Genomic DNA, 13,050 nt, shown 5'->3' on the forward strand with positions numbered 1-13,050 from the left:
ATGTATCTTCACTTGCCTGGCCAAAGATGAAGCTCTGACCTCACCAAAAACTCTGRTAAATTTTAGCCAGCTTGTCAGTGAAATAATTTGGGGATTTTTTTAATAACATGAGCAGAACAATGCACTATTCACTAAATGCATCCTTAAATATTGCTGAGCTGTCTCRGCTGGATTTTTTCAAAGCAATTACCCATTAAAGCATTGAAACATATTTGYTGTGCAAAACATGGTGGTAATTTAAAATGCTACCATCCTTCTGCTATAATTATTTTATCTCCAGCAGTGTTGAAGGAACAAAACATGGGATTTCTTTGCTGCTTTGGAGCAAAATCTGGAATTTTAATATAAATTGCCTAAAAACACAATACTGAGCTGAACTACCTGATTACTCCTCTAAACTGAAGTAACTGAAGTGGGAGATGGTAACACATTCCCTTTTCTTCACTACACTTTACTGTCAGTGCATTAGATATATAAGAAAAAATCTGCTAAAAACATTGTTTTGACAAAGTTATAGACACTGAAAAATGGCATTTTAAATCAAAAGAGAGGCCTATTTGCACATGGCCTGCAGCACTCAAAATCTCTCTTTAACTTGGCGACATCAACCCTTCCAAGACTGCACTGAAGGGCTGAATTTTCTGACACTTGCTTTTTTAACTTCAGATGGAAACTTTTCGATTTTTTTTTTCCTCCCCATCTTTTTACGGAATTTAACGTGTTATAAACTAATTTCTCCTCTGTGAATAACATCTAAGTACCCTTCAAAGCAGCCTCTTCCAAAGGTACGAAATGCGATAAAAATGTCCTGAAAGCAGCTCGCTGCCTTGCACGTTATAGAAGGTGTAGGGTCACTAAAGAGACCAGAGAAACAAACAGAATTGTGTTTGAAAACCACAGAGCGCCTGACAACGCTGTCCAGCCGAGAGCGTCCGGCGCGGCTGGGGCGGCTCGGGAGCGGGCCGGGAGCGGCCGCAGGGGCTGGGCTGGGCTGGGCTGGGCTGCCCGGGTTTCCCCGCAGGGATGCGGGAACGGCAGCGGCCGCAGGAGGGGCCGTAGGGGCTGGGCTGGGCTGGGCTGCCCCGGTTTGCCCGCGGGGATGCGGGCACGGCAGCGGTCCCGCCTGAGTCCGGGCCGGGGGTGGAGGGCGGCGCTGTGAGCGGCGGGGCGGCCCCACTTCCCCTCAGGCAGCGCCGGGTCCCGCCGAGCCGGGCCGGTCCCGCCGAGCCGCCCCGCTGCCCCGCGCCTTCTCGCAGCCTCCRGAGCCGCCGCCCGCCCGCCAAGGTAAAGCGGGCAGGGAGGGATTAGCCCGGGACCCGACGGGGCAGGGTGTGCGGAGTCCCGCTCGCCGCGGCGAGGAGCCCGGCCGGGAACGGCGGAGCAGGGCTGGGACGTGCGACAAACCCTGGTCTGGGCAGCGGGGCGGGAGCCCGCAGAGGGGACACAGTCCCCCACGCCGCCTCCCCTCAGGACAGGGATCGTCCGCCGGCACGCGTGGCCGCGCCGGGCTGAAGCGGGACCGCGGGATTTGGCGCTGCGGTGCGGGGTCCCGGTGCTGGGTGTCCTCCTCGGCAGGGTTAAGCTGGGTGAGACCTTCCCTGTGCYCAGGCCCTGGGGGAAGCGCGTAGAAGATTGGTCATTTTCAGGGCAGGGTTGCCAAAGCTGCAACCTGCAGCCTCCCTGCAGCTTCAAGAGGCCGGTGGGGAGCCCGAGGGACGCTCATTGCTCTTTTTCGGGGGCAGCGTTAGGAAAGTGAAGGCAGGCAGGAGGAAASTGGGGACCGAGCGGCTGGAAAATACACCCTGTGAATGTGCTAATCTATCGGTCTTAAACTAAGCATGTAAGAAGGTSGTGCGGCAGTGGCCAAACAGCCAGGGCAGGCTTCCAAGGAACACGGTTTACATCTCTCTGCTGTGGTGGTGTGTTTGGCCACGTGGTTTAGGGAAAAACTGCTCCTGAGAATGTCCATCCCTGCTTGATACCCTCAGCTGAATACCACGGGGAAGTAACTGACATGCAGTCTCCACAAGTTTGGGGTGGTTTTTAAATCCCTTGTGCACCAAAAAGAGAAGAAATGAATATGACCGTTCATTGTCACATTGGGAAGAGGTGTCTGGTGGTGTTTTTTAGGCAGCATATGATCAACCCATCTTCATTGTCGTGAAAAATTTGATGCAGGAGTAAAGCCTACAAATAAAATATACAGGGTTCCACCAAGCTAACAGTTTAACTTTTTGAAGTCACTTTCTGCCCCAGATTACTCTGATTCTGTGATTAATAAGGCTCCAGTTTGTCTCTCAGAACTTTGGTTCCCAGAATTTTGGCAGTCATTTTTCCTCTTTGTTCTAGTTCCTCTTTATGAGTTACATGAAATTAATTACTCGTGTTTTGTCATCTCTTCCAAACCTGCATCCAAAAAATACTTATTTCACGTATGACTCTATTGATTTTACTGTTAATCTGTTACCCTGCCGCTGCACAACAGTGATGTAAATATAGTCAGGATTTAATTTAGTCCATCTGTGTCATTAGAGACAAAAAGATGAGCCCCAGTGCTCCTGAGAGCTGCATTAATGACCTGCTCCACCTGTGCAGTCTCTTAATCATTTGTCTTCACTAAATTTACACTACTTTTTTTCTGGTAACTTTGTAAAGAATGTGAATTGAGGTTAAAACGATACTTAAAAAAGAATGTTTTAACTTCTTGCTGAACCTCTTTGGTTCTGTTTTCCTTGTGAGCTTTCTAAGGGGATTATTACATTTAATTGTACTTAATGCTTTGTGCAAGAATTGCTTTAAAATGGAGATAATCTGAAATATGACATACAAATGTCTTTGGGACGTTGAATCAGTGGAGCATTACAGATAGCTGAGTGGTCCTTTTTTTTATTCTCAGAAAATTCTGATCCATCTGGGAACACATGTAACTGGAAAAATRTACTGTCCCTGAAAGGGACATTGAATCATTTCCTGTGTCTTCTCTCTTTTTTTAAAATACCACCTGTGGGTACTACAGACTGTTCTGGTGTTTGGAGGCAAAATGTCTGATGGTTCAAAGTAATTATTGAGTAAGGTGTGTTTTAATTGTTCATGCTGGAATTTGTGATTGTCAGTGTGTAGTATCTTCAAGCAGGGTATTTGAAGTGCTGGTTTATTTTGATATCRAGTGTATTTATTGCACCAAAGTTTGATTTTTTACAGATCAAAAGTCACTATACTTGGGCAGTGTCTAGTAGATCACATGCTATAACTCATGCACCTWTAAATCAGGTATAACCTTGATCTTTTTTTGTAATTTATAAAGAGTTAGCACATTTGGTAGGTAACAATTTGTACAAAAGAGACAACAGTATGAGCAGATGGACCTGTTGGATGTTGTAAACAATTTAACTCTTGYTGAGCCCCAAGATTTCTTACAGGTAAAAAAATTTACCCAGCCCACTAAGATTTTGCTTTTGTTGTGTTTCACCTTTCCTGAAGAAAGGTGAAAGAAATGTCTTAGAGAGATATGAAGAAAYGTCTTAGAGCAATAAGAGGAAGAAGAGGCAGAAAGCTTTGCTTCTTTTGCTCTGCCCTAAGTGGTGAAGGGAGAATGAGGACTTGGGCAACCTGTGGATGGAGGGATTAGCTATTGCATCTCTTTGGCCTTGCAAAATATCTGAGAAAACCACCATTCTGGAGTACTGCTGCAGATGAGGGAAGGGGTTGCCTTTTTCAAGAGAGGACCTGCAGTCTTTCTTGCAGATTCATGAACATCAGACCATTGATAAGATGAACATGGATTTTCTTAAAAACATGCTTCTGTTTCAGAGGTTGCTTTACAGGAATGTAGCTGAATTAGGTTTTCCTGTCTATCATTAAGATATCAAGGCCCTTATCCTTTCCTGCTCTCTTTGCAAACTTCTTGTAATTTTCTTTTTCACAGACCATTTTTTTCTATCTTTGGTTGCAATATATCTTGATTGTTTCATTGTTTGTCAGTCTGACCTATTGTGATAATGACTTCACATGGTCAAGTGCTGATCTGGGGTGAAAGTGAAAACAAGACCTCTTATTTACCTGCAGCAATATGGAAGTTTTAGCTTATTTCCTTAGGAAGGTCTCTAGTGACAGTGTTAACTTGCATCCATGCAGACCTTCCAAAGCACTTCTTGGCCTTTAGAGTCAGGACTCTCTTCATCCAACTGTAGACCTGAGCATTTGAGTCACCTGAGGTTCTGAGTCACCTTTGCAGAGAGATAGATACTGCTAAAACTTGGTTCGGTTGCCCAGTTTTAGACAGCAGCCATGAATCATGCTCTATTAAATTTCCTTCCTTTCTCTTCGTTGTCTATAAAGAGCTTGTAACAGCTAGGTTAAATGCAGATGTCACAAAAATGCTACCACATGTCTTTTCATGATAAGGAGTGATCCACGGCTCTTGGAAAAGCAGGCATTTTGGGCAGCTTGCTTGATTCTCCTTTTGATCCTTGGCTACCCTAGATACTAACAGTAGAGCTGCCAGTGTAGAAATGTGTTGTGCCATGAAAGAAACTGGAAGCCACGTTCTTCTCATGGTTCTATAGGAGACTTTTGAGCATCTACATCTGTGTAAGAGCTCATGTTGCTTATCACCTCTCAATTTTAATTTATAGTCTTGCTTCTGGGTTTTGAGTGAAAAGGAAACACAGAKTACTTTGATCTGATTTAAAATTTTACTGTGGGAATTCACAAACTAGTTTGGTAATGATTGCTCAAAAAGTTTTAGCATGTCATTASTTTCAAAGACTTTCTTCCAATAAAGTGACCTTTTAGATCTGTGGCTGGCTGATTGCTCTCAGTATTTTTTCTGCTGCCAGTAGCTACTTTACCCTGCGCATAGCACTGTTTCTTCTTGTTGAACACTGATTCAGCATGCTATGAGTTTAGGCTCAAATAAATGAGGGCTACCGTATTAGGAGTATTTTGGGGAGTAGATGCATTATGAATCCTAGAAGAAGAACAAYGTTCAGTGTATATACAAAGCAAATTTTTCTCTGCTGCTCTGTTTAGAAATGCAAACAGAGACAAATGTGATAGAAGTTTTGCACTGGATGCATCTCCTCAGTGCATTTCCATTTTTACTTTCACTTTGTATTTGCTTGTATTCTAAAGCAGAGGATGTAGAAGTGTGGTGTGTGACATTAATATTAAAGGATAAAACTCTGTGTGTCTGCTATCAGTGGTGAACAGCCCCTGAATGGTTGATGTGACTACCAACGGAAAGTCCTCAGTTGTCCTCAGTCATTCCAACTGATAAAGTAAACATTTTCGGGAAAACTTTGTCACTTACCTGCACCTGTCAGGAAGAGTGGGGATGGAAGGGGAGCAAATCTGCCTCTAGCAGCATTGATAGTCCATGAAGCAATAGGGAGAATAGCTAGGAGCCAAAATCAATCATACAGGCACTCACTGGATGCTTTTGCTAAGAAAAATKGCAAATTACCTTTGGAGTCCACGGTTTTAGGCAAAATGTGTTTGCCTCAAAGTGACTCTCCAGGAGAGTTAGGAAGCTCAACAGGATGGTCAGTTAACCTGYTGGCATCAAGTCTTTGTTGGCAGCAGTGAAAACACACTCCTTGGTGGACGTAGTTGATCCATTTTGGTACTGTCACTGCTTCTTCAGGTAACCCAGACTGCAGACACATGATTACTTTTATTCTGCCTCAGAGCAAGATTTTGATGTACTTTTGAGGATTTTTCTAGTATTTTCTCACAGTACTGGAAGGCCCCGTTCCCTCACTTGCTATGGGGATTTCATTGAAGCACAGAAATAAGGATTATCAATCCAAAAATATTTTTAAAAGGTGATGTGGTTTTTCTGTCTGATTGCAAATTTAAAAAAAAAATAACATTCAAGTATACATTACTGTTCTCTGTGCTTTTTAATGAAATAGTGTACTTGAAATATTTGTTGTACATGTGGCTTAGAGGGCATAAGCTTTTGAGATAGCCTTAAACAAGAATACGTGCCAAAAAAGATGAACACAGAGAACACTCCCAAACACTTGTGGTCACAGCTTAGTTTTGTACTTTTGTGACCATATCCTCGTGACTGAGGGGAAGGTGACTGACCTAATGTTTGAGAGAAAAATACAAATGAGCCAGTGGTTTTGGATGCCAGTTCTAGGAAGATACTCAATATAAACTTAATTGCAGTTCTGTTACATGGGGACCATGTTCTTGCATGAAATTCAGCAAAGCCTTTCATATCTATCACTAGATTGGCMTATTTTGTCTCCCCTGTGTCACCGTGGAGTTGCTGTGACCAGATCAGTTATTCCATTCCTCCTCCACTTCTAAGGAAAATAAGAGAGGGAGGCAGTGACATTTCCTTCTCATGGAAAACCTTAGAGAAATGGAAGAATGGAAATGTCGCATGGTTCTTCTCCTTTTGGTGCATTTTCTTCCCTTTCTTGGTGGGTTCTCTGGGCTGTGACAAAGCAACCGTCGCCGCACCAATACAACATCCCGTCTGTGGTGACTCCAGTTTTCCACTTTCCATACAGATATTCATCTAAAACCCACTGCTTAAAGCTGCTTCTAATCACTGCACGGTATAGACTGAAAAAAACAACTTTGCTAGGGTGAAAAATTAACCATGGGCCTCAAAATTGTACCTGACTCTTCAGTCAGTAGTAAAACTGAAAAATATTTATAAAAATCTTAATTTAATTTCTCTACTATTCTCTATGTTACAGAGTGCAGTACTTTGTTGAAATATCTGTATATTTATATGAAACARACAGATTCGATAAAATTTTTACAGATTCATTTTCATTCTTTTGCTTCACTCTTTCCTGTTAGAGCATTTTATGTTAGGGTCTTTTTYTTTTTCAGAGCTCTTTCCCATATCATGTGTGCCCTTCCTTAAGCCTTTCTGGCAGTAATAAAAACATACGATTTTAAGAGAGGAGATGGTGATTTAGAGTTTTGCCATTGACTAGGTCATAGGAATATGTTATTTGTATGGGGAGACAGTTGTGTCCTGGATCTTTATAGGATGTCTTGTGCTTACCTAGTGGCTCACTGTGGGAGTAGTGAGTATTGGAAAAGATGAGCTATTGTCTATCCAAAGTCACAATTCCTGCACTCAGATTTGGTACTGTAACTTTTCTTTCCTTTTTTCCTCTTCCTAAGTTTGTGCTATTATTTTCACTGTTTCACACTCAACATCTGCTGATTTTATAGGGAATTGTGGAGGGGAAGGATTTTCCCTCATTTTACACCCCTGTATGCCTTTCTTTCTCATCTGTGGGCTTCCTTGTCTACTGTTTTCTGCTTTTTAGACAATCTGTTAATGTGAGRTCAGCCTATTTCATGGATTGTGAARCTACACATTAAAACTGCATTACTGTATTTTGCTGTCAGTTGTTTAAACTATAAGACAGTCTTGTTGTCATGTAAATTCTGTACAACAATGTTGGGTAACAGGAAAAAAACAACAGGAAGGAAAACATTGCACCAACCTCAACAAGATAGAGATTATGGGAAGGAATGTGGAAACTAGAAATTTCGCTACTCGGGGTTACATTACTCTTGCCCTCTTCTGCTCTGCCAACATGGCAGGGAATGGGAGGAACCTAGAACTGAGGTTCATGCTTTCTGATAACTTGTATGTCTGCAGTTGTTTATACCTGAGTAGAGCTGAAGTAGACACATTTTCAACACAAGATGGATGAGCCTGGATAATTTGCTGGTTCATGAGCTCAGGGGACACACTTCATCCTGCTTGCAGCCTTTGGGGAAGACATGCCAGGGGAATGAAAATACTATTGTCTGTGCCAGTAATCTGACACAGAATATGGAATTGTTTCTTCTACCAGTCTGTGTGAAAGAATAGGGCTGAAAATATGTCTCCTCCTACCATTTCATTCTGCACAGTTTGTGCTGYCTGCTTGGCTTATGAAGAGAAAGCYCCCAAATGGGAGCATTCTGCAGTAAGCAATTCTATGACAAAAGAAAAAGAAGACAACCAAAACTGCAGCTGCATTTCMATAATGTTCTTAGACCCGCAGGCCAGACTGAAACACATGTACTGATGTGAGGATGCTGTATAAAAATGAGCAGAAGTGGCACTGTTGTGAGTTCCATAGAAACAATCCCCTTTGGGAGCTGACAGGAAGAAACAATCCCCTTTGGGAGCTGACAGGAAGGTACTGACAAGTTCCGGTACATGGAAATTTTCCCTAGCTTTCTCCTCTGGTCATCTGTGCTTTACACCCGGTTTTGGTTGTTTTTTTTCCCCACATTTCATAAGGTGCTTTTAACTCACAGTTCCCCAGCTGCTCAAGYATGTTTGGGATAGATTTTCTGGAGTCCAGGATCTGGACTGTGTCTGTGCCTGAGAGTTATTTTGGAGAGGATCTTAGTGAGCGAAGAGTCTCACACCCAGCCTGCATGCCATGTCCGTCTACACTGTTTTACCCTAGCCATTGGTTAAATGTTTTTCCTGTCCTCTTTAAGAACAAGAGCCCTTTGCTCTTCTGGGGGAGAGAGGAAGGCTGGGGAGCACAGAGGTGATGGGTGCTGAGGCAGCAAAAGTGTAAGATAGAACTTCTGTCATCATTAAAGTGGAACAGTGTAGTCTTCAGGTCGATGAAACCTGGGACTTTTCAACTAATAATGACTTTTTYCAAAATTAATCCTCACTGCAGGTTTATTCCTGTAAAACATGTGACTTAACTGTGTATTTCCAAAGTGGCAAAAATGGGGACAAGCTTTCAAAAGGTTAATTGTGTAAATGGCATAGTTACAATTTATGTGAAACCCAAGTAGGATCTGTGAGTTCGGGGTGCTCTTATCTAATGATGTTTGTATTTACTTCTGGGGGGGTGGTTCTGGAATTATCGGAATATGAACTGTAGTACACCATGTTAACATTAGAGTAGGATTCTCACTTGATTGTATTTATGTCATTTTAATTTTAATCCAAAGCCAGATGTTACTCACTTTTGAACTAATAAGGATACTTTACCATTATACACTCTTCCTGAAGCTTCTAGTACTTTAGTGTGTCACCTTTATTCTCTCATGAGTGGAGTTATAGCATGTCACACCCATCCCTGAGATAAATACACAGTGTAATTTCAGCTGCAGATAAACCTACAGTTATTGGCACACCAAATTTCCCAGAAGAATAGAGAATATTCGTAAAAAATTGCTTGCTGAGTTATCAATGTGTGGAAGTTTTTTATTGGAAAATACCATGCTTATCAATGTTMGATAACTCAAGTGCTGGAAGCAGACAAGTAGCTTTTGATCTATTCTTTTCAAAATAAGAGCTAATGTTAAAGCAGGAGAGAGTTACAGGGCCATGTTGTGTAGGTRAGAAAGAGGAAAGTCAACATGCTAATTGCAAAATCTAATTGTGATTTTGAAACCTTGGGGTCAGCTGCTATTTCTATTGTATCACTCCAAAGCTTCAATTTCCATTTAGTATCTACTAGAATTAGTAACTAATTGGATCTTATTTCTTGAGGCTGAATTCTGCAGAGACAGATGTTCTCTTATACTTTACTTCATAAAAGTGGGCCTCAGTGTCTGTTAAGGACTTTTTACTAGTTGTGATGAAATAGCCAGTTAAGGAATTTCCATCCTGCCTCRCTTAGGTATATAAGAGACATGTGGGCAGTATGAGTTTTTTTTCTTGACACCTAATTGTAAAGTCAGTGTAAGAAACCTTGTTAAATCTATTTCAGACTTGCAGTCAATTAGGCCAGAAAGTTATCCCCAGCAGTGGTTAGCATCATGTGCTTCACAAAGAGGCAAGGAATCCTGTGCTGGAAGATGTGGTGTGTCCTGTCCATCATGAAAGCTTTACTCTGGTTTCAAATTGGTGGAGCCTTTTTTTTAGGTCTTAAAACATGAGGTTCATCATCCTTGCCTGAAACTCTCTGYAGCACCAACCCTTCTAGCATGTAGAGAAAACCAACTCTTCAGCTTGCTTACTCACCAGTTTTGATGATGAGTTTCACAATTATACCGTCTGTGTTTCCCTGAAACAGTTATTCAGGCTTTCATTTACTATCCCATTGATTTTGTGTTATAAGTCAGGATGAAATGGTGCCYTGGTAACTTTCCCCTAGGTTTTGATGCAGTTTTATAATTACACTAGTTCCACATCTGTTTTCTGTGACAATCATCTTCTTTCCAGCTTTTCCCTTTTTGATGAGACKCTGTCACTTTTGTCATGCTTCTKTAGTTTTCTTTCTTTTTTCCRTCTTTGCTATGGGATGATCAGCTTTGCACAGTCCATAGTGTACAAGGGTGAATCTCTGATTTGAGTGATTTACTCATTGGGCTACTGATGTGTCTCTCTAAAATGTTAAAGATTTTTTCATTCCATTCCAGAAAACATTTAAGCATTAAGCAATAGGAGGAAGTTGCAATGATGTTCGTGGTCATGTGGATAGTCAAACTGTGTTCATTTTGGTGGTCCTGCTTCACTGACACACAATATTGCAGGGACTAGGAGCTGAAGGTTTGCTTTTGATGTTTCTGTGTGACTTGTCAAATATACTTCATGTGTTTTTATCTCTGCTGTTTGCATAGGTAACAGTTTAAGAATAGCAGCAAYACCTTCCTTGAATGTAATGAATGTGTCTGTAACTGTTCACCARTTCACTAAGTGGGCTGGTTGCTAACACTGTCCATAATCCGCTGTAAGTCTTTATCTACAGCATGACATCACGCTGATCCTCATTGCTTTTTGGCTGTAGCTCTTTGGTTGGTTTAACGGCAGCAACTCCGCTGAGACTAAATTACATATGATTATCTTGGTGGTGCTTCCTGTTCAGTATTTCACAAGGGCTTTGAGCTTGTTTTTTTAACTGCTCAAGGGCAGAAGCGTTTTTACTGTGTGACTTAGGCCACTCCTTGTGGAAAGGGGCTAGCTTTGTGTATTTCTCAGACCTATCAGATACTGAAATCCTAACAGTTCAAACTCTGCTTGGTATAGCACCATGCCTGGGTTTTTTATATGTATACTATATGGTCATCTTGTCAGATTTCATTGTATTTTTAAATAGGTTTGTTTTGTTTTTTTTTTAAGCAGGGTGAATTTTGTACCGCTGTTTTACTCTTCATTTGTTAATTTCCTGCTGAGTGTTAAAGATTCTATCAAACAATTCAATTTCCTATGTAATTTGGGAAGGTAAAAAAATTAATAGATGTAGTGGGTCTGAAGGWCTTCTGGTAAATGGTGGGGTCAATTAATGTATCAATATTAATGTATTGCATAGACCTGTGAGGGCATAGTATACATAAACTATAAGTGAGACTAGGTGGTTAGGATAGCAAGTTGAAGAGAAAATGTCCCAGCCTCTTAGATATGCAGYATGAGAAAGGTGGGAGTATTAAATAAAATAATTTTTTAAAAGGTTTTTATGAAAACTTAGTGAAGATTTGAGAATGAGAATATAGTGAGAAATAAAAGACAAGGAGTACTTTTAACTGTATGCTTAATGTTACTTCAAAAGATGGTCCAGAAGGCATCGGTTTGAAAATCAGTCACTTTAAAAATATGTTAGGTTTCACATATATGCCTTCTCATGAGGCTCTTCTCAGCTTGTTCGTTTGTGACAACCACAATTTCCTCATTTTATTTCAATTCTGATTTTTTCTGTAATTAAAATCTTATGCATAAGTTGGAAAACTCATTGTAAAACTCCTGTTCTGTTTGATTTAAGGTTTTTTTTTCTGTTCAGTTCAGTAGTTGATAGCGATTTTAAGAGTTCCTAGTATTACTAAAAAATAGAGAAAAACCTGATAGAACAGTAACTGTAGAGTAGGACTGAGTATGAAATTCAGTATTCTTCTGGGCACTTTGGTAAATATTTCCCCCCGTTTTGTTAATAATAGCTCATACACCTGCACATTTCACCTTGAGTTTCCGGTTTGAGTAAGTTCAAGGCTATTTATAAAATTAAGAAGAATTTGCTGATCCAACRTGCAACAACATCCAACAGGATAGTTTCCAAATCTGCAAATTGCACACAATAGGAATAAACAGATGAAACAATCAAATAAAAGAAATGGAAATGAGTGTGGAGAGAAAATACCAGTAGAGGCAGTGGCTTGGTGACAACATGAGTTTATTTTTTTTGTTGTTGTGGTTAATTACTGAAGAGGGTCCATAGGTTTGAATTTTTCCTTTTTGGAATGTTCTTACTACTGCTCTTGATAAGGGGTTGCAACCAGTTGCAACTCAAGTAATTTTTTTGCCATTTTTATATTTATATCTGTAAAAATACAGTAAAGGAGGGTTTCAGTTTGTCAAAAGAACTTGTATGAAGATCTTTTCCTGAAAGTTAATGTAGCTAGTGCTTAAAAAAACCCCACCAAAAACATACAAATACCTAGAACTTACAAGATTTCCGTAGAAAATAATTTGATCTCCTCAATCAGAAAACAGGAAAACATAAAATTATTCAGTATTTAAACGCTGATGAGATACTTGTCAGGATGATCTGCATCTCCATTTTTTGTCACATAACAAATGTTTCCTCACTCTGCCTGATCAAATAAGTGCCATTTTATCTAGCCTTTCTGTGAAAATTGATTCTCCAAGTGCCAGGTGTGTAGGAAGCTACACAGCTGTTGATTCACATAAATGAATTTAGAGTCAGTAATCATACGCCACCCAGCATTCTGCTGAGTCTGCAGAATCTGAATGTTGTGTACAAAGTTCTGCSTGAGAAGTGTGATACAGAGAGACTGAGCCACTCAATGTGAATTTGTCAGATGGAAAGGAAGCAGATGACTTTAACTCTCCACTTGCTCAGTCCTATGTGATGTTGTTCCTTGTTCTGTGGGCAGAGTTGTGCCATCTCCACTGTCGATCTGCAGCTGCCCTAGCCCTGTCAACCACATCCTATTAAAATGTCTTTAAGAGTATCCAGTTCCCAAATCTSTAAGTCTTTGGTTTCTGGGATCTGAGAGAAATGTGAAAATTCCAAGTTCAGTTCTTGGTTGCCTGTGCCTTGTTTAGTTACATCATAATTCTCAAACAATAAACACCAACTTCAGGGC

The 13,050-nt window shown here is 40.8% G+C and overlaps 1 protein-coding gene across 1 annotated transcript in view; it reads left to right on the forward strand.

Moving 5' to 3' along the window:
- The first annotated feature begins 1,174 nt into the window (after nt 1-1,174).
- APBB1IP (amyloid beta precursor protein binding family B member 1 interacting protein) overlaps nt 1,175-13,050 on the forward strand; it is a 61,910-nt gene continuing 50,034 nt past the window's right edge. Inside the window, exon 1 of the mRNA XM_057384084.1 lies at nt 1,175-1,284. The gene's annotated coding sequence lies outside the window, so the exon portion shown is untranslated. The remainder of the gene's footprint in view (nt 1,285-13,050) is intronic.

The sequence above is a fragment of the Malurus melanocephalus genome, unplaced genomic scaffold, assembly GCF_030028575.1.
Source record: "Malurus melanocephalus ecotype Western Australia unplaced genomic scaffold, MMel_1.1 scaffold_14, whole genome shotgun sequence".
Lineage (NCBI taxonomy): Eukaryota > Metazoa > Chordata > Aves > Passeriformes > Maluridae > Malurus > Malurus melanocephalus.